Genomic DNA, 20,767 nt, shown 5'->3' with positions numbered 1-20,767 from the left:
GGAAGTTCCCCTCAATGTTGTGTGTTTTGATATGTCACATGTCCATGTTGTAAAAAGTTTTTTGATTTTGCATATTTTGGGGGCGGGGCTGCGGGACAACCGAAAGGCCAGTTTTCGGTTTTTTACACCGATTTAAACCTTTGTTCAGAGTCTCACCCTAAAGGAGTCGAGTTTAGTGTAGATAGATCGAAACCTCCAAAGTTTATAATGGGAGTCTATGGGAAAAAAGGCCTCTTTGAGACCCGGTACCGGAAGTACCGGTACTCGGATCGCTTATAAAAGTCATAGCACACCTCCCCTCAATGAGCCGGTCGATTTGACACGTCATTCACGGGTCTAGGACAAGTTACACGCCGAAGTTTTGTCCGGCACAATAGTAATAATGTTGCTTTGCAAGCACCATTAATAAATAAATAATTCAGGCCACTCACGGTGCGGTTAGACGATTCTACCACTAGATGGCAGCACTGTCTCAGTTTATATCACACACTGCGCTCCTCAGAGGTTTTAATAAATATTGTCTGAGCGAAACGAGTCTAATTGTCTCATACCTCAGTCACTGACGTGTGGTGATAAATAATCGAATGAACTTTCAGATTATATTTAAGCTGTTGTGAGAATAGATTATGGTCTGTATCAGCAGAATGAAAGAGACAGGAGTCAGTGATTCAGCTGAGGGATTCGGTTCAATGTGTCGGTTCAATGTGTCTGAAAGCTCTTTGAGGTGCAGGATTTGCTCCATTTCTCTGCTGCTCTGTGATGATTGTGTCATGTTAAATTGTTTATTATTTGTTAGGAATCATCAGTGTGTGAGGTGCAGAGATGTGAGTTAGAACATATTTCCACTTGATATTCGGATTGTTACTGTTTTTAGTTGGAGCTGGTGACAGAGTGATGAGTGACAGATCATCACCTTCCTTCATTCAGCAGCACAGAAGTTTGCAGATTAAACATGTCATCCTGATTTCTCTTCCATTTCTCACTCTGCTTTTATCTATAATTCAGTCTTTATCCGTCATCTTTGTTGCTGTTGTATACTCTGTGATTCAGTTTGGAGCACAAAGCTGAGCAAGCTTTTTTCCTGCATCACTAAAAGCAGGATCATTGTGTAGGATCTGCGAATGTAGCGGGAAAACACAGCCTTCATTAGGGACTGTGCCACAGGGACAGACTGTGAATCATACCATATCTTCAATTAGACACACCCCTTCGGCTACAGGCAAAGTTAAATATGTATTTTATTAAAGGCAGAACATAAGAAGGAATAAATAAAAATATCATAAATCAAGGTATCCTCTAATTTAGCTAGTAAATAACATGAGAATTATCAGGACCAGATGTTATTTTAGAAACCACGATGTTTCAGAGTGAGTACATTAATATAAACCTGTGCTACAGTCAGCAGTAATCAACAACTTTTGACAGATCAGCGTCCAGAACTCAGCAGTGCTGTAGGATAAAACCGTCAGTTAGCCGAAGATTCATTAAGGTTCTAGTGATGTTTGATCCCTGGGACATTCAGCCAGAACTCTACAACATTAAAAACATTTTGTACATACTGCGTGTATGTATGTGAGGATGTAGATGAGGATGTAAGTGATGATGTAGATGATGATGTAAGTGATGATGTAGATGATGATGTAAGTGATGATGTAGATGATGATGTAAGTGATGATGTAGATGAGGATGTAAGTGATGATGTAGATGATGATGTAAGTGATGATGTAGATGATGATGTAGGTGATGATGTAGATGATGATGTAAGTGATGATGTAGATGATGATGTAAGTGATGATGTAGATGAGGATGTAAGTGATGATGTAGATGATGATGTAAGTGATGATGTAGATGATGATGTAGGTGATGATGTAGATGATGATGTAAGTGATGATGTAAGTGATGATGTAAGTGATGATGTAGATGATGATGTAGATGAAGATGTAGGTGATGATGTAGATGATGATGTAGATGAGGATGTAGATGATGATGTAGGTGATGATGTAGATGATGATGTAGATGAGGATGTAGGTGATGATGTAGATGAGGATGTAGGTGATGATGTAGATGATGATGTAGATGAGGATGTAAGTGATGATGTAAGTGATGATGTAGATGATGATGCAGATGAAGATGTAGGTGATGATGTAGATGATGATGTAGATGAGGATGTAGATGAAGATGTAGGTGATGATGTAGATGATGATGTAGATGAGGATGTAGGTGATGATGTAGATGAGGATGTAGGTGATGATGTAGATGATGATGTAGATGAGGATGTAAGTGATGATGTAAGTGAGGATGTAGATGATGATGTAGATGAGGATGTAGACGAGGATGTAGGTGATGATGTAAGTGATGATGTAGGTGATGATGTAGGTGATGATGTAGATGATGATGAAGATGATGATGTAGATGAGGATGTAGGTGATGATGTAGATGATGATGTAGATGAGGATGTAAGTGATGATGTAAGTGAGGATGTAGATGATGATGTAGATGAGGATGTAAGTGATGATGTAAGTGATGATGTAGGTGATGATGTAGATGATGATGTAGACGAGGATGTAGGTGATGATGTAGGTGATGATGTAGATGAGGATGAAGATGAGGATTAAGATGATGATGTAAGTGATGATGAAGATGATGATGTAAGTGATGATGTAGGTGATGATGTAGACGAGGATGTAGGTGATGATGTAAGTGATGATGTAGGTGATGATGTAGATGAGGATGAAGATGATGATGTAGATGAGGATGAAGATGATGATTAAGTGATGATGTAGGTGATGATGTAGACGAGGATGTAGGTGATGATGTAAGTGATGATGTAAGTGATGATGTAAGTGAGGATGAAGATGATGATGTAGATGAGGATGAAGATGATGATGTAGATGAGGATGAAGATGATGATGTAAGTGAGGATGTAGATGATGATGTAGATGAGGATCTTCATTCATTCACTCATTCATCTTCTAACGCTTATCCGAACTACCTCGGGTCACGGGGAGCCTGTGCCTATCTCAGGCGTCATCGGGCATCAAGGCAGGATACACCCTGGACGGAGTGCCAACCCATCACAGGGCACATGAGGATCTTCTTTAACTTTTATTTTAACTTTAATATCTTAGGAAAACGATAGCATGCTGTAATGTCCTGATCCAAATAAAACATTCTTCTCAGGTTTAATCCCAGTAGAAGTCAGGTACCTCAACTCCAACTCCATCATGGACACCCAACTTACACCAGATGTCCAGGTTTGTTGCTCATCGTCCACAGACAAGAGTGAAGTCAAAATGACTGACAGAATGAGAGATAGAGTGAGGAAGAGAATGATGATGTAAGAAGAGGAGGGAGAGGAAAGGGTGTTTGTGGGTTTTTTAAGCAGTCTGACCAACATGTCTTTTCCTCTACCTTGGCTCTTCCTCTCACTTCTGCGGCCTGTTGCCATGGGAACGCAGCTGCAGCAGCAGAGTCGTGAGTCGGAGAGTCTAGAGGTTTCTACTTAGTAAACATGCTCACAGGTCCTCATCGGGCTGAGGATCTAATGTGACAGCCTGCAACTCGCTCACTGCATGATGACAGAACTCAAAACACTCAGAACTGGACAATATACCTCAGAACCTCAGGGCATCATCCAAAGGTTTACTGCTGATCAGCATCAGTCAGTGACATTCATGTTCACATTCTCAAAAAAGCCTGTACATACAGTGAGCCCAGCTCACAGATCACCAGCCACACATTACAAATCAGAACCTGACCCTGACGAAGGAGATAAGATGATTAAAACACACTGATTAGGCTATAAGTCATAAGAGTCGAGTGCAATAAGTGTTTAACTTAATAAGTGTTGTTTTATACCTCAACAGTGTAAGTGCTGTACAGAGAATTATACACCATCCAGAACATATCTGCTCCAATGGTGGGCCACGTCCATGTGATTGTGCCAAAACAGTTATTGTACATACAGAGTCACCTGAGTAGGAGGCAGACCTGTTAAACTGATAAACTGATGGACTTCCACATGGACTTGGAGGATAATGGATTGTGTGGGTTCATTTATTCATCTTCAGGAAAGACTTTATTATGGTCACAGGGTCACATCTTCTCCAGTGTCTATCCCAGGAATGCTGGGGTGAGGGAATACATCCTGGATGATGTCAGACCCTCACACTACAAAATGCTCACACACCCTTTCATATTTTGATTCAATTTATTGCAGCCAAACCAGGAAACCCTCATGGACACAGGTAGTTCATGTGAAACTCCACACAGACAGAAACCAGTGGTAGGGGAGAAATCTGTAGCTGTGAGGAGACAGGACCATAAGCCACACCGGTGTGGTGGTCTTCACTGACTGTATTTATTTCTGAGTGTCAGACTGCTGTAAGAATATTTACTTTGAGGTTCCATTTCTGTTCCTAAAGGCTCAAGATTTTTCATAAGCCTATCTGTCCTTCAGCTGCAAGAACATCTCGATTGTATGTACATTACTTCTATCACAGTCATCTTAAGCTCCACAACTTCACCTCACTTGGTGAATCTCAGTTAGTAGAATATCAAGGAGCATCTTCAGGGGTTCCACCTGTGGCATGTTCTTATCAAGTCATATGGTGCAGTCACTGCACATGGATGGAACAGTTCTTGAGTTCTTGCTCTCTGAGTGTTGTGTGTACCAGTGTATTGCTCATGTTGACTCTCATGTCTCGGTTACTTCTTTCATCAGATAACTGTTTAATTCTGTTTAAATAATTTACTCCTACCTTGAAGTAGGAGATACAGAGGTACGGGGGGGGGGGGGGGGTAGGTTGGGGTCCATTTCAGTGGTTTAAATATGATGCATGCTACAGGAGGTCTTGGAAACACAGAAACTTTAGTAGGATGATGTGATAAAACTTGTGGAGAATGCATCATGGAGTTCAGCTGCAGAAAAAAGCACTGAGGAGTTCGTTCTTGAAGATAATGAGGGTCTGAACAAACAACTGAGTGACGTCTATGGACTGAATTGTCCCCCATGAACAAGATCAGATCTACACTGATGTCTCATCATTAGTGTTCTAAATGTGAACTAAGTGTTCCCAGGGAGATAACTCTAAACATCATATGATTCCATGTTTATAATTAGTTGGTGTTGGTGTTCAGACAGGTCATTAATGGAATAAGATGGGTTGATGAATGGTTGGAAGAAAAAACACTGGTCCATCATGGAGAAGAATAAAGAACTGCATTATGATGAAGTAGAGATGTACTTGGGTGATACAGTGGGGCACATCTTCTCACATTACCATGCTCATCTCAGGTTTACTGTGTGAAGTTTCATATGTTCTCTACATGGACATGTGTCTTTCCTACAGCTTCTCCAAGTTCATCTCCAAAACATATCAGTACCCATCCAGCCAGGCTGCATGGTGAGCTGAATAAAGCACATACTGATGATGACTGATGAACTTTAGACGTGTTGTTAGAGAATATAAAAAGTGGCAGTAATGATGATCAGATTATTAATTCTGTACCAACATTTTTTTTTATATTGCTATTCATTTTTTTAACATTTTTTTAAGGGTTGTGTAGAAATCGCCACAAGGGGGCGTGGTCACGTCTGGCAATCATAGCAACAGTCTTCATCCGGATGACGGATTTAAACAGAACATCAATCTGCTGCTGCTGACTTGTGATTGTACATCCAACTAAATTCTGATATTCACTTCGTCAGTTCTGATCATGGAGAAACCAGTAATGTGAATGGACCCCCCCCCCCCCCGTCTGTCACTCACCTTTCTGGTCATCTCTCCCCTCCCCTCCCTCTCCCCCCCTTCTCTCTCTCTTCCTCCGCCCCCCTCCCCTCTCTCTCCCCCCTCTCCCTCTCCCCCCCTCTCCATCATATCGCAGTTTCATCCATCCGTGTGCTCCTCCAGCTTGTCGCTCAGCCTCGCTCCAGTAAAAGGTAGGATGTTTTTAATAAAATACAAGCTCTGATTTCTGTGCAGAAATGCGACAATTTCAATTGTGTGTGTGTGTGTGTGTGTGTGTGTGTGTGTGAAGTGTAAATGCTGAGTGTGTAGGCTGGGATTAATGTGGTGTCGGGTGTTTAGTGCGCAGTCTGAACAAGCTGTGTACCAACATCATTTTATCGCTTTTATGCAGATTTAGATTTCTGTGCGCTGTACAGTGCAGTGCAGTGTGTGTGTGTGTGTGTGTGTGTGTGTGTGTGTGTGTGTGTGTGTGTGTGTGATATACAGTTTAATATCGACTGGTAATTAATATAGCTATGTGTTGCACATGTAGAGTTCTTTCGTGCAGAGTTCTGTGTGTGTGTGTGTGTGTGTGTGTGTGTGTGCGTCTCAGGATGGAGGGATTTGGACACTGACAGATGTGAGGAGAGGATTTTAGTATTAAATCCTCAGCAGGGTTTGTTGATTGTGTATGTGTGTGTGTGTGTGTGTGTGTGTGTGTGTGTGTGTGTGTGTGTAATGTGGGAGATGCGTTGTGATTTTAACGCCTTCATTCAGAGCTATAAGCAGTAAGAGAATTGTGTATAAATTCATGTCAAAAATCTATATCTAGGCAACAGGCTTTTTATTAACATATGACGTGGTTACAAAGTGCGTGGATCTTGAAGCCGTCTTAAAGTTGTGATGCAGTTTAAAATAAGATGTACTTTTAGATTATAGCAGTTTTAACCAAAATTGTGTGTTGAAGTGTGTGTTGTGATTTTTGAATTTGTGAATTCGTTCCCCAAATGACATAAATGTAAATGTAAATATTTCAGGAACCGAAATCTCTGCAAATCCTGGGGTTCAAACCCACAACCTACTGATCTGAGCACTCTTACTGCTCTCAACATTACTAATGTGTGTGTGTGTGTGTGTGTGTGTGTGTTCAGAGCCACACACTCTGTTTTATAGACACTACACACTGTGTACACACACTGTAGAAACACTACACACTGTACACACTCTGTTGTACAGACACTACACACTGTGTACACACACACTGTTTTAGAGACACTACACACTGTGTACACACACTCTGTTGTAGAGACACTACACACTGTGTACACACACTGTTGTACAGACACTACACACTGTGTACACACACTCTGTTGTAGAGACACTACATACTGTGTACACACTCTGTTGTAGAGACACTACACACTGTGTACACACTCTGTTGTAGAGACACTACACACTGTGTACACACACACTCTGTTGTAGAGACACTACACACTGTGTACACACTCTGTTGTAGAGACACTACACACTGTGTACACACTCTGTTGTAGAGACACTACACACTGTGTACACACTCTGTTGTAGAGACACTACACACTGTGTACACACTCTGTTGTAGAGACACTACACACTGTGTACACACACTCTGTTGTAGAGACACTACACACTGTGTACACACACTCTGTTGTAGTGACACTACACACTGTGTACACACAATCTGTTGTAGAGACACTACACACTGTACACACACTCTGTTGTACAGACACTACACACTGTGTACACACACTCTGTTGTACAGACACTACACACTGTGTACACACACTCTGTTGTAGAGACACTACACACTGTGTACACACTCTGTTGTAGAGACACTACACACTGTGTACACACTCTGTTGTAGAGACACTACACACTGTGTACACACACTCTGTTGTAGAGACACTACACATTGTGTACACACACTCTGTTGTAGAGACACTACACACTGTGTACACACTCTGTTGTAGAGACACTACACACTGTGTACACACTCTGTTGTAGAGACACTACACACTGCGTACACACACTCTGTTGTAGAGACACTACACATTGTGTACACACACTCTGTTGTAGAGACACTACACACTGCGTACACACACTCTGTTGTAGAGACACTACACACTGTGTACACACACTCTGTTGTACAGACACTACACACTGTGTACACACACTCTGTTGTACAGACACTACACACTGTGTACACACACTCTGTTGTACAGACACTACACACTGTGTACACACACTCAGTTGTAGAGACACTACGCACTGTGTACACACACTGTAGAGACACTACACACTGTATACACACACTGTTGAAGTGACACTACACACTCTATAGGATCTCATACAGTGTGATAAGGAATGATCTGGACCACACTGCTGACATCAAACCCACTCAAACCGGATCAATCCTGTCTCACTCAGTATCTAGGACAATGACTGTAGTCCAAGAGAGTTTTTATTTTTGACAGATCTGATAGGGTGTGTGTGTGTGTGTTTGTGCGTGTGTAGATGAGAGATGGTTTATATATTTAGTGCTTAGTACCAATGGTACCAGTTTCTGTTCCAGTTTCTGATTTTGAGTGATTCTCCACATCATGTGATAATGTTCATGAGTGAGAATGTGTGTGTGTGTCTGTGTGTCTGTGTGTGTGTTGATATCTTAGTAGTGGAGAGAATTTTAGCTTGGCCTCCTAATTTCTGCCTTTAATCCAGTGAATGGAGAAAGAACCCTTTTATACTCCCAGAATTAAGGACCAGAGCTCAACACACACACACACACACACACACACACACACACACACACACACACACCATGTCTCTAAGGGGCACCACTGAACTTCAATTAGAGCTTCATAATGACAGAAGGAGCAGAGGGAGCTGGGAGAGTGAGACAGAGACAGAGAGTGAGACAGAGAGTGAGACAGAGACAGAGAGTGAGACAGAGACAGATACAGAGAGTGGGACAGAGAGAGAGTGAGACAGAGACAGAGAGAGAGAGTGAGACAGAGAGAGAGTGAAAAAACTCCATTTTCTCAGTAAAAACTTAAAGTTGATTTAATAATCTATGTGTGTGTGTCTATGTGTGTGTATCTATGTGTGTGTGTATGTGTGTGTCTATGTGTGTGTGTGTGTGTGTGTGTGTGTGTGTGTATGTGTATGTGTGTCTATGTGTGTGTATGTGTGTGTGTATGTGTGTGTCTATGTGTGTGTCTATGTGTGTATGTGTGTGTCTATGTGTGTGTGTGTGTATGTGTATGTCTATGTGTGTGTGTGTGTATGTGTATGCGTGTCTATGTGTGTGTGTATGTGTGTGTCTATGTGTGTGTGTGTATGTGTGTGTCTATGTGTGTGTGTATGTGTGTGTCTATGTGTGTGTCTATGTGTGTGTGTGTGTGTGTGTGTGTCTATGTGTGTGTCTGTGTGTGTGTGTATGTGTGTGTCTATGTGTGTGTGTGTGTGTGTCTATGTGTGTGTGTATGTGTGTGTCTATGTGTGTGTATGTGTGTGTATGTGTGTGTCTATGTGTGTGTCTGTGTGTGTGTATGTGTGTGTCTATGTGTGTGTGTATGTGTGTGTCTATGTGTGTGTGTATGTGTGTGTGTATGTGTGTGTCTATGTGTGTGTGTATGTGTGTGTCTATGTGTGTGTCTGTGTGTGTGTGTATGTGTGTGTCTATGTGTGTGTGTATGTGTGTGTGTATGTGTGTGTCTATGTGTGTGTGTATGTGTGTGTCTATGTGTGTGTGTATGTGTGTGTGTCTGTGTGTGTGTATGTGTGTGTCTATGTGTGTGTGTATGTGTGTGTCTATGTGTGTGTGTATGTGTGTGTGTATGTGTGTGTCTATGTGTGTGTGTATGTGTGTGTCTATGTGTGTGTCTGTGTGTGTGTGTATGTGTGTGTCTATGTGTGTGTATGTGTGTGTCTATGTGTGTGTGTATGTGTGTGTGTATGTGTGTGTCTATGTGTGTGTCTGTGTGTGTGTATGTGTGTGTCTATATGTGTGTGTATGTGTGTGTCTATGTGTGTGTCTGTGTGTGTGTGTATGTGTGTGTCTATGTGTGTGTGTATGTGTGTGTCTATGTGTGTGTGTATGTGTGTGTCTATGTGTGTGTGTATGTGTGTGTGTATGTGTGTGTCTATGTGTGTGTCTGTGTGTGTGTGCTCTCAGACTTTCCAAATTTAGCAGCTTTCATTTGCATTTTGCTTCATTCAGCAAAGCTTACTGTGAAGTGTTGTGCACAACACACTCATCTTATTCTACAACATGAGCAAAAATCACACACATACACACCTACACACATACATACAGACATACACACAGACACACACACACACTTGTACTGGAACAGATTTACATGAATTAGAGGTAAGCACTGTATATTGCTTCTGGAGCAGAAAAGTTAAAATGATTTGTGTCTGTGTGAGTGTATGTTGGATGGAGGTTATGTTGTGGATCACTTCACTGGACACTTCAGAACATCAGCTGTGTGAACATCAGCTCACTTCTCACTCTGCTTTAGGAAATAAACTCTGAATTAATATGTGCACTGACCTCAGAATAATCCAATTATTCTCCTCTGCTATGGAGTCTGCAGTCTGTGTGTGTGTGCATGTGTTCATATTTGTGTGTGTATGTGTGTGTGCATGTGTGGGTCTGTTTGTTTGTGTGCTTGTGTGTGCATATGCTTGTTGTATATGTTTGTGTGTGTGTGTGTTTGTGTGCGCATGTGAGTGTGTTTGTGTGTGAGCATGTACAGTATGTTTGTGTGGGTGTGTGTGCGTGCGTGCGTGTGTGTGTGCTTGGTCTGTGTGTATTAGCTTGTGTGTGTTCTTGTGTGTTTGTGTGTGAGTATTAGTGTGTGTTTATTAGCGTGTGTGTGCTTGTGTGTGCTTGTGTGTGAGTATTAGCGTGCATGCGTGTGTGCTTGTGTGTTTGTGTGTGAGTATTAGTGTGTGTGTATTAGCGTGTGTTTGCTTGTGTGTGTATTAGCGTGCGTGTGTGTGCTTGCTTGTGGCTGCATGGTCTCATGGAGAGACATTACAAAGAAAGATAGACGGGAGGGGAGAGACAGACAGACAGACAGACAGACAGACAGACAGACAGACAGAGAGACAGACAGAGAGACAGACAGACAGACAGAGAGACAGACAGAGAGACAGACAGACAGACAGACAGACAGAGAGACAGACAGACAGACAGACAGACAGACAGAGAGACAGACAGACAGACAGAGAGACAGACAGACAGACGGACAGAGAGACAGACAGACAGACAGACAGACAGACAGAGAGAGAGACAGACAGACAGACAGACAGACAGACAGACAGATGTAATGTGTTTATTAACACTGTCTTATGATTAGAATTTCAAAAAACAAAGTTGGATGAAATTGAAAGTGGACGATATTCACACACACACACACACACACACACACACACACACACACACAGAGTCAAAGGCAGAAAACAAAGCTGGACCATGACACAGGAGCCGGTGTTACTGAGAGCTCATGAAGGACAGGGTGTTAAGCAGCTGCATGTTCTCCGTGTTCATGCTGCCGTTATCAGGCTCATATCCAGTCTATTTAAACGCTGCCTCTGTAAAAGGAAACCTTTATTAAAGTGTAATGGGACATTTTCCATCTGCTAAATGTAATGAAGCTTTTATAAGGTGGAGGCAGAGACGGAGAAGCTTCTCCCTGAGGCATAACAGCTCTCTGGGATTTTTCCATTAACTGAATTCCCAGGTGAAGTTGTTGTACTACACGCTGCATTGTGGAGCTGAAATTAATTCAGCGCTGATTCTTCACCTGTTCACATCATTTCACTCTCACTTTGTTAAATGCTGGAGCTTGTTAGAGTCTGTGTGGTGTGACGGAAATCCTAATGCTAACACACACCTCTAACACACTGCACACTAAGCGTCCTTGAGCTTGGGAAAGGCGCTATATAAATTATTATTATTATTACATCACAACTACATCACATCATCATAACTACATCACAATTACATCACAACATCACAACTACACCACTACATCACTACGTCACAACTACACCACTACATCACAACATCAATACATTATAACTACATCACAAGTACACCACTACATCACAACTACATCACAACTACACCACTACATCACAACTACACCACTACATCACAACTACATCACAATTACATCACAACTACATCACTACATCATAACTACATCACATCAGTACATCATAACTACATCACAATTACATCACAACGTCACTACATCACAACTACATCACAATTACATCACTACATCATAACTACATCACAACTACATCACATCAGTACATCATAACTACATCACAACATCAGTGCATAACAACTACATCACAACTACAACACGCCAACATCACTACATCATAACTACATCACAATTACATCACATCAATACATCAAAACTACATCACAACATCACTACATCATAACTACATCACAAGATCATAAATACATCACAATTACATCACATCAACACATCATAACTAAATCATAACTACTTCACAATTACATCACATCAATACATCACAACTACATCCCAACATCACAACTACATCACAGTCACATCACAACATCAGTACATCATAACTACATCACAATATCACTACATCACAACTACATCACAACTACACGACTACATCATAACTACATCACAACTACATCACAGCATCACTACATCACAACTACATCACAACTACATCACAACGTCACTACATCACAATTACATCACAACTACACCACTACGTCATAACTACATCACAACTACGTCACCATATCACTACATCATAACTACATCATTAAATCATAACTACATCATTAAATCATAACTATATTACAACTACATTACAACATCAATACATCATAACTACATCACAACTACAACACGCCAACATCCCAACATCATAACAGTCACATCACAACATCAGTACATCATAACTACATCACAACTACATCACAACGTCACTACATCACAACTACGTCACTATATCACTAACTACATCATAACTACATCATTAAAACATAACTACATCATAACTACATCACAGCTACATCACAACTATCAAACGTCATGTGAGAGTGTGAGGGTCATGTGACTGATGTGTAATTGGGATCTCCTGAGAATTCTGACATTTTCCTTTGTTCAGGATCACAAACATAAATAGTGTAAACATGTTTTTGTATGTAGTTCAGTTGGAGCTCAGTGAGTGTGTTTACATTACAGATTCCTGTTGAAGTGTTTATATGAATTCTAAACTAACACTGAATAAAGTCTGTGTCAGTTTAATGTCCATCACAACTCAGTTGTTATAAAAAGATTAAAATCAGTCGTGTTTTCTTACAGTTTTGTTGTTGAGTCTCTGCAAATAAATTCCTTTTTTTTTACTTTACTGTAACTGAAGCAGCAGGAATTCATTAGCATTCTTTACTATAGATTCTTTACCAACACCAACAGTTCCCCAGCTACACGTTTACTGCGGTGAAGTCAGATCTAAAGCTGTCTCACCTCTCTGTCTCTCTGCATTCACCTGCTCTGATTGTTTATGCTCTCTCTTGTCTTTGGTCTTGTGTTTATTGTGATCAGATTAAATGTTTGTCTTCAGTGTAATGAGTCTGAATAACAAGAACCAGGTCAACTGATGTGTTACCCACAATCCCCTGGGGCACACAGAGTGTTTATGTCCACTGGTTGTAAAATGTACATGAAAGACATCTGCAAAAGGCATGCCTCAGTCTCTCAGTCTCTGTCTGTCTGTCGCTCGCTCTGTCTCACACACACACACACACACACACACAGTTTGGATGTTTAGATTAATTTTGTGCTCTGTGTGTATGGGCCTCTGACTGTAAAAGAATGTTGAGGAGTACTGAATACTGAGGAGGACTGATGTGTACTGAGGACTGAGGAGGACTGAGGACTCAGGTCACACAAGTTGTACATGAGAACAGAGCAACAGAAAGGGTTAAATCTCCACATCTCTAGACAATGTTCAGCACACAGGGAAGAGTGTGTTTGTGTTTGTGTGTGTGTTTGTGAGTATGTGTTCTGAAAGTGCTTAATTTCTCAGTGTGTGTTCTTGCTCTGGTTGCATAGGAAAATATTGCATCCTGTCTCAGACTTTCTGTGTTTGCTGGAATTGTGCACTCAGCCTGACACACACACACACACACACACACACACACACACACACACACACACACACACACACACAGATGCAGATGGTGACCATTGCTGAAGCTCCAGTGTGTGTTTTCTCTGCAGGGTTCAGTGTGTACACTAGCACATGCTGCTGATTAAAAACATTATTAATTTACTTACTGAACACACACACACACACCTGCTGAACATGACACACAGAGGCTCACAGTTAGACACAGTACACACTAATAAAGAAAATACAAAAATGAACAACACATGCTAATAGTCATTGAGCTTATCACTCCACTCATCAATGTACTAAGAACTCTGAGCTCTCCACCCACACACCTAACATTAGCTCCACCCACACACCTAACATTAGCTCCACCCATCACTTTGCCCTTTCTCTTCAGTATTGTGCCTTTATCATAATAATGATAATAATAATAATAATAATAATAATAATAATAATAATGAGAAGTTCTTTGAAGCATAGTCCACACACACACACACACACACACACACACAGAAGGGTCAGTCACACATTCCTTTCAGTGTAATGAACTAAGATCCCCAGAGACCATCTCCATCTCTCTGTGTCTCTGTCCATCCATCACAGTGACAGTGAGGCTCCTGCAGTTGTGTGTGTGAGTCAGTGTGAGAGTAAACAACAGCATGGTGAAGGCTGGATGGAAAGACAATGACTAAAAAAGCTGGCACATGTCCATCTGCATTGGCGCACTGTGTAAAATGTGTGTGTGTGTGTGTGTGTGTGTGTGAGAGGGACACCTGATGGTTTTTATGCTCTGTGCTTTACCTAACAGATGGAAAAGTGCTGCTCTGCACCTCTCTCTCTCAGCAGGTCTCACAGTCAGATCTTTCTCTCTCTCTCCTCTAATTGACTCTCCATCACTCCTTATTCCTGCCTGAGCTCAGATAAAAACACTTTCCCACTGAGACGACACGAGGAAATCCCACAAGCACAAAGTTTGGAGTCGTCTGTGTAGTTAAAGTGAGGGGAGAAAAATATTTTATAACTGGAGAAAAAAATAAGATCATCAGAGAGGAAGAACGAGCTCCAGGCTGACACACAGACACACACACATACACACATGAACACACACATGAACACACACACACACAGACACACACACAGACACACATGAATACACACATGAACACACACACACACAAACACACACAGACACACATGAATACACACATGAACACACACACACACACACACAGACACACATGAATACACACATGAACACACACACACACACAAACACACACACAAACACACACAGACACACATGAATACACACATGAACACACACACACAGACACACATGAACACACACATGAACACACACACACACACAGACACACATGCATACAAACATGAACACACACACAAACACACACACACACAAACACACACACATACACACACACAAACACAAACACACACACAAACACACAGACACACAAACACACAGGCACATACACACACACAAACACACACACAGGCAAACAAGCACACATATGCACACTTTTAGTGGAGAGTGATAATTTATCAGATGTTTATTAGATTTGACGAGACTCAGACTTCTCCTGCTCTCTTCCATCTTCACTCAGGATCCAGTTCCCTCTTTACGATCACAGTCGTTTTTTTTAGATCTTTAAACACATTCCAACAGATCAGAGGGAAAGTGGAGTAGTGATGAAGATGACGACGACGATGATGATGATGATGATGATGGACTGAGAATAATCTGTTGAGCATGAGAGAGAAGAGCCAGAAGATCACTCACACCACTCAGAAGGTTTACTGTGTATCTGATCTCTTTCACACAATATAAAAAACGTCTGATTTGATTTTATAGACAAAAAAACTTTATGAATATTTTACCATTTTATATTTTCTGATGACTTTCTCATTAATATTCACACATACAGCGTTATTGACTGAGCAGTGGCTTGTGAGTGTGTGTGTGTGTGTGTGTGTGTGTGTGCGCAGAAAAAGAACCCTCACAATTTCCAACAGAATGTTGTTGATGATGATGATGATGATGATGATGATGATGATTGTTTTTTTTTTTAACATTTTTTAACATTTCATGATATTTACATATATATCGGGGTGAGAGGGGGTGTGAAATAGAGTGAATGAGACAGTGAGAGAGAAAGTGAGACAGTGAGAGTGAGACAGTGAGAAGGTGGCCGTTGCCAGGGACAACAGAATTATGGCGAGCACAAATCCTCCTACACCATCTCAGACTGTTCCCCTCCTCCTCTACTCAGGATGTAATTGTGTCTTTCACTCCCTTTGGTCACCTTTATCTCTCCATCTCTCTATCCCTCCGTTTCTCCATGGCTTCCTCTTATTGTTCTTCTCTTTTTGCTTTCATAATCTCGCTCCTTGTCTTTTACTGCCTCTCATCTCTCCATCCTGCTTTAGTCATGCTGCCTCATCGATTAGTCACTGAATGATGGAGATCTCTCTCTCTCTCTCTCTCTCTCTCTCTCTCTCTCTCTCTCTCTCTCTGTCAGCACATATTTATGTCAAATTACTGAATCCCTGCCAACATACAGATTTCCCTCCAGCTTGTTTCCTTATATTTTCTCTCTGCCTTTATTTCTCCAGTGTTCTTCTCTCTATCTTTTTTCTGTCCCGATTCTCTTCTCATCCTTTTAGTTCTTTTTTATCTTTTCCAACTTATTTAATTCGAACATTTTTCTTCCTTCTCACTTTCACTCCATCTCTTTCTCCTTTCTTTTTTATTGTTTCACTGTAGTTGTATTAAACCTGACTATATACGGTGTCATTTTTCTCACCTTCAGTAACACAGTGAGAACAAAACAACAAGAAATATCAAAGTAAATTCCTAACATTCTTCTTTTGATCCTTTCTCACATGCAGAAGAACCAACCAGAGTGAGACAGTGTGAGTGAGACATGTGAGTGAGACAGTGTGAGTGAGAAATGTGAGTGAGACAGTGTGAGTGAGACAGTGTGAGTGAGACATGTGAGTGAGACAGTGTGAGTGAGACAGTGTGAGTGAGACAGTGTGAGTGAGACATGTGAGTGAGACAGTGTGAGTGAGACATGTGAGTGAGACAGTGTGAGTGAGACATGTGAGTGAGACAGTGTGAGTGAGACAGTGTGAGTGAGACATGTGAGTGAGACAGTGTGAGTGAGACATGTGAGTGAGACAGTGTGAGTGAGACATGTGAGTGAGACAGTGTGAGTGAGACATGTGAGTGAGATATGTGAGTGAGACAGTGTGAGTGAGACATGTGAGTGAGACAGTGTGAGTGAGACATGTGAGTGAGACAGTGTGAGTGAGACAGTGTGAGTGAGACAGTGTGAGTGAGACATGTGAGTGAGACAGTGTGAGTGAGACATGTGAGTGAGACAGTGTGAGTGAGACATGTGAGTGAGACAGTGTGAGTGAGACAGTGTGAGTGAGACATGTGAGTGAGACAGTGTGAGTGAGACATGTGAGTGAGACAGTGTGAGTGAGACATGTGAGTGAGACAGTGTGAGTGAGACATGTGAGTGAGACAGTGTGAGTGAGACATGTGAGTGAGACAGTGTGAGTGAGACATGTGAGTGAGACAGTGTGAGTGAGACATGTGAGTTGTGAGTGAAACAGTGTGAGTGAGACAGTGTGAGTGAGACAGTGTGAGTGAGACAGTGTGAGTGAGACATGTGAGTGAGACAGTGTGAGTGAGACATGTGAGACAGTGTGAGTGAGACAGTGTGAGTGAGACATGTGAGTGAGACATGTGAGTGAGACAGTGTTTTTCCTGAAGATCAAGCAGAAGGATGAGATCAGATTGAGATCAGATAGGGGTGGCCAGTGTGTGTTCTCTCAGTGTAGTGTGTGTTCTATCAGTGTAGTGTGTGTTCTCTCAGTGTAGTGTGTGTTCTCTCAGTGTAGTGTGTGTTCTCTCAGTGTAGTGTGTGTTCTCTCAGTAGTTTTGTTTCTGGTTAATGTAACAATATGACATTAAAGCTGTAGTCCATAACTTTTTTGGTTGAAATGTATCCAAAATCAATTCTTTCTTTCTTTCTTTCTTTCTTTCTTTCTTTCTTTCTTTCTTATGACTATCTTTCTATCTATGACCATTTCTATCTATCTATCTATCTATCTATCTACTTAAGGTACATTATAAAATGTGCTAACAGTAGCCCCGCCCCAGTCCCTACTTAAGGTACATTATCAAAGGCGATAACAGTAACCCCGCCCACAGCCCCGACACAAGTGTTTCTTAAGTCTAGACCAGCAACGTTTTGGTGCTACTCAGTGGCGCCCCAGAATAATTTTACTTTTTTGGTTCAAATTTGGGTCACGGTGGCTTAGTGGTTAGTACGTTCTCCTCACACCTCCAGGGTCGGGGTTCGAGTCCCGCCTCCACCTTGTGTGTGTGGAGTTTGCATGTTCTCCCCGTGCCTCGGGGGTTTCCTCAGGGTACTCCGGTTTCCTCCCTGGTCCAAAGACATGCATGGTAGGTTGATTGGCATCTCTGGAAAATTGTCCCTAGTGAATGTGTGTGTGTGTGCCCTGCGATGGGTTGGCACTCCGTCCAGGGTGTATCCTGCCTTGATGCCCGATGACGCCTGAGATAGGCACAGGCTCCCCGTGACCCGAGGTAGTTCGGATAAGCGGTAGAAGATGAGTGAATGAATGGTTAAAATTTATCCAAAATCAATTATTTCTTTCTTTCTTATGACTATCTTTATATCTATGACCATTTCTATCTATCTATCTATCTATCTATGACTATTTATTTATTTATTTTCATTATGCATTCAAATTCAAATTTATATGGGGGGGCTGTGACTACCACTGGCCACCCCTTGGGGCGCCCCTGCTCTGTGGTCATGGTGATGATGTCATCTTTACATGGCTGCTTTGATGATGTAATCAATCACAAGATTCAACATCAGAGTGTTTAGAGGACCCCTGGTATGCTAGTTCTGTTTTGTACGCTAGCTCTGTCGTGTATGCTAACTCTGTGTATGCTAGCTCTGTCGTGTATGCTAACTCTGTTGTGTATGATAGCTCTGTTTTGTACGCTAGCTCTGTCGTGTACGCTAACTCTGTGTATGCTAGCTCTGTCGTGTATGCTAACTCTGTTGTGTATGCTAGCTCTGTCGTGTACGCTAACTCTGTGTATGCTAGCTCTGTTGTGTACGCTAGCTCTGTTGTGTACGCTAGCTCTGTTGTGTACGCTAGCTCTGTCGTGTACGCTAGCTCTGTCGTGTACGCTAACTCTGTGTATGCTAGCTTTGTTGTGTACGCTAGCTCTGTTGTGTACGCTAGCTCTTTCGTGTACGCTAGCTCTGTCGTGTACGCTAACTCTGTGTATGCTAGCTTTGTTGTGTACGCTAGCTCTGTTGCACTTCTGTGTGAGTTTAAAAACTCTTAATTGTCACTTGCAGACAAAACATGAATATTTTGGAATCTGAAGTCAGGGGATGTTTTGTTGCTTCCAATACTACAGATGTATATAAAGTAGGCAGTGCGTGTGAACAATGCGCTCACTGCTGCTGCTTCTGTATGTAAATGCAGACTCACGTGTAGTGTATAAACCAGGATGTAGTGTGTGTGTGTGAAAGTGGGTGTGGCTTCAGTGTTTGCTGGCTGAAGTATGATGCAAATCCTTTCCTCTCTTTGGTTTGTTTTAGATTTTAAATGAACTGCTTTGGTTACATTTATTCTGGTTCTAAATGCGGAACCGGTTCAGGAACACAGATCTGTCTGTCTGTCTGTCTGTCTGCTGATATAGTGACAGGTTCTACATGAACACATGTCCCTATTTCAATTCCTAAACCTTTTCACATACTGTATGCTGTCACATACTCCTTACACTCTGTAACACACTCTAACACACTGTAACACACTCTAACACACTGTAACACACTCTAACACACTGTAACATTCTCTAACACACTGTAACACTCTGTAACACTCTGTATTACACTCTAACACACTGTAACACTCTAACACTCTGTAACACACTGTATTAGACTCTAACATTCTCTAACACTCTGTAACACTCTAACACCCTGTAACACACTGTATTAGACTCTAACACTCTGTAACACCCTGTAACACACTGTATTAGACTCTAACATTCTCTAACACTCTGTAACACTCTAACACCCTGTAACACACTGTATTAGACTCTAACATTCTCTAACACTCTGTAACACTCTAACACCCTGTAACACACTGTATTAGACTCTAACACTCTGTAACACTCTAACACCCTGTAACACACTGTATTAGACTCTAACATTCTCTAACACTCTGTAACACTCTAACACCCTGTAACACACTGTATTAGACTCTAACACTCTGTAACACTCTAACACCCTGTAACACACTGTATTACACTCTAACACTCTAACATTCTCTAACACACTGTAACACTTTGTATTACTCTCTAACACTCTCTAATACTCTCTAACACTCTCTAACAGTTTCTAACACTCTGCAACACACTGAAATACTCTATTACTCTCTAACACTCTCTAACACACTGTAACACACTGTATTACACTGTGTGTGTTTAGGGGGTCTGAGGTTGTGGAGACTGCTGACAGTAAAGGTCGGTCATGTGGCGCAATCATATTAGAACCTCCAGGGAGACAAAATGCAGGGACACACTGGGTATAAAGTCTCTCTCTATATATATGTCTCTCTCTCTCGTTCTCTCTCACACTGTGATGTTAAACAGCAATGGCTGTGTGTGTGTGTGTGTGTGTGTGTGTTTCCAGTAGCAGTATGTTATTATTCTTGACAGCTGT

The 20,767-nt window shown here is 41.6% G+C and overlaps 1 protein-coding gene across 1 annotated transcript in view; it reads left to right on the top strand.

Annotated features, from left to right (window-relative positions):
* The first annotated feature begins 5,872 nt into the window (after window positions 1–5,872).
* The window catches only part of LOC132861500 (protein phosphatase 1 regulatory subunit 29), a 37,013-nt gene continuing 22,118 nt past the window's right edge, over window positions 5,873–20,767 (top strand). The window contains exon 1 of the mRNA XM_060893055.1: window positions 5,873–5,941. The gene's annotated coding sequence lies outside the window, so the exon portion shown is untranslated. The remainder of the gene's footprint in view (window positions 5,942–20,767) is intronic.

Source organism: Tachysurus vachellii, chromosome 18 (assembly GCF_030014155.1).
Source record: "Tachysurus vachellii isolate PV-2020 chromosome 18, HZAU_Pvac_v1, whole genome shotgun sequence".
NCBI lineage: Eukaryota > Metazoa > Chordata > Actinopteri > Siluriformes > Bagridae > Tachysurus > Tachysurus vachellii.
This window is presented reverse-complemented; position numbering and strand designations above follow the sequence as displayed.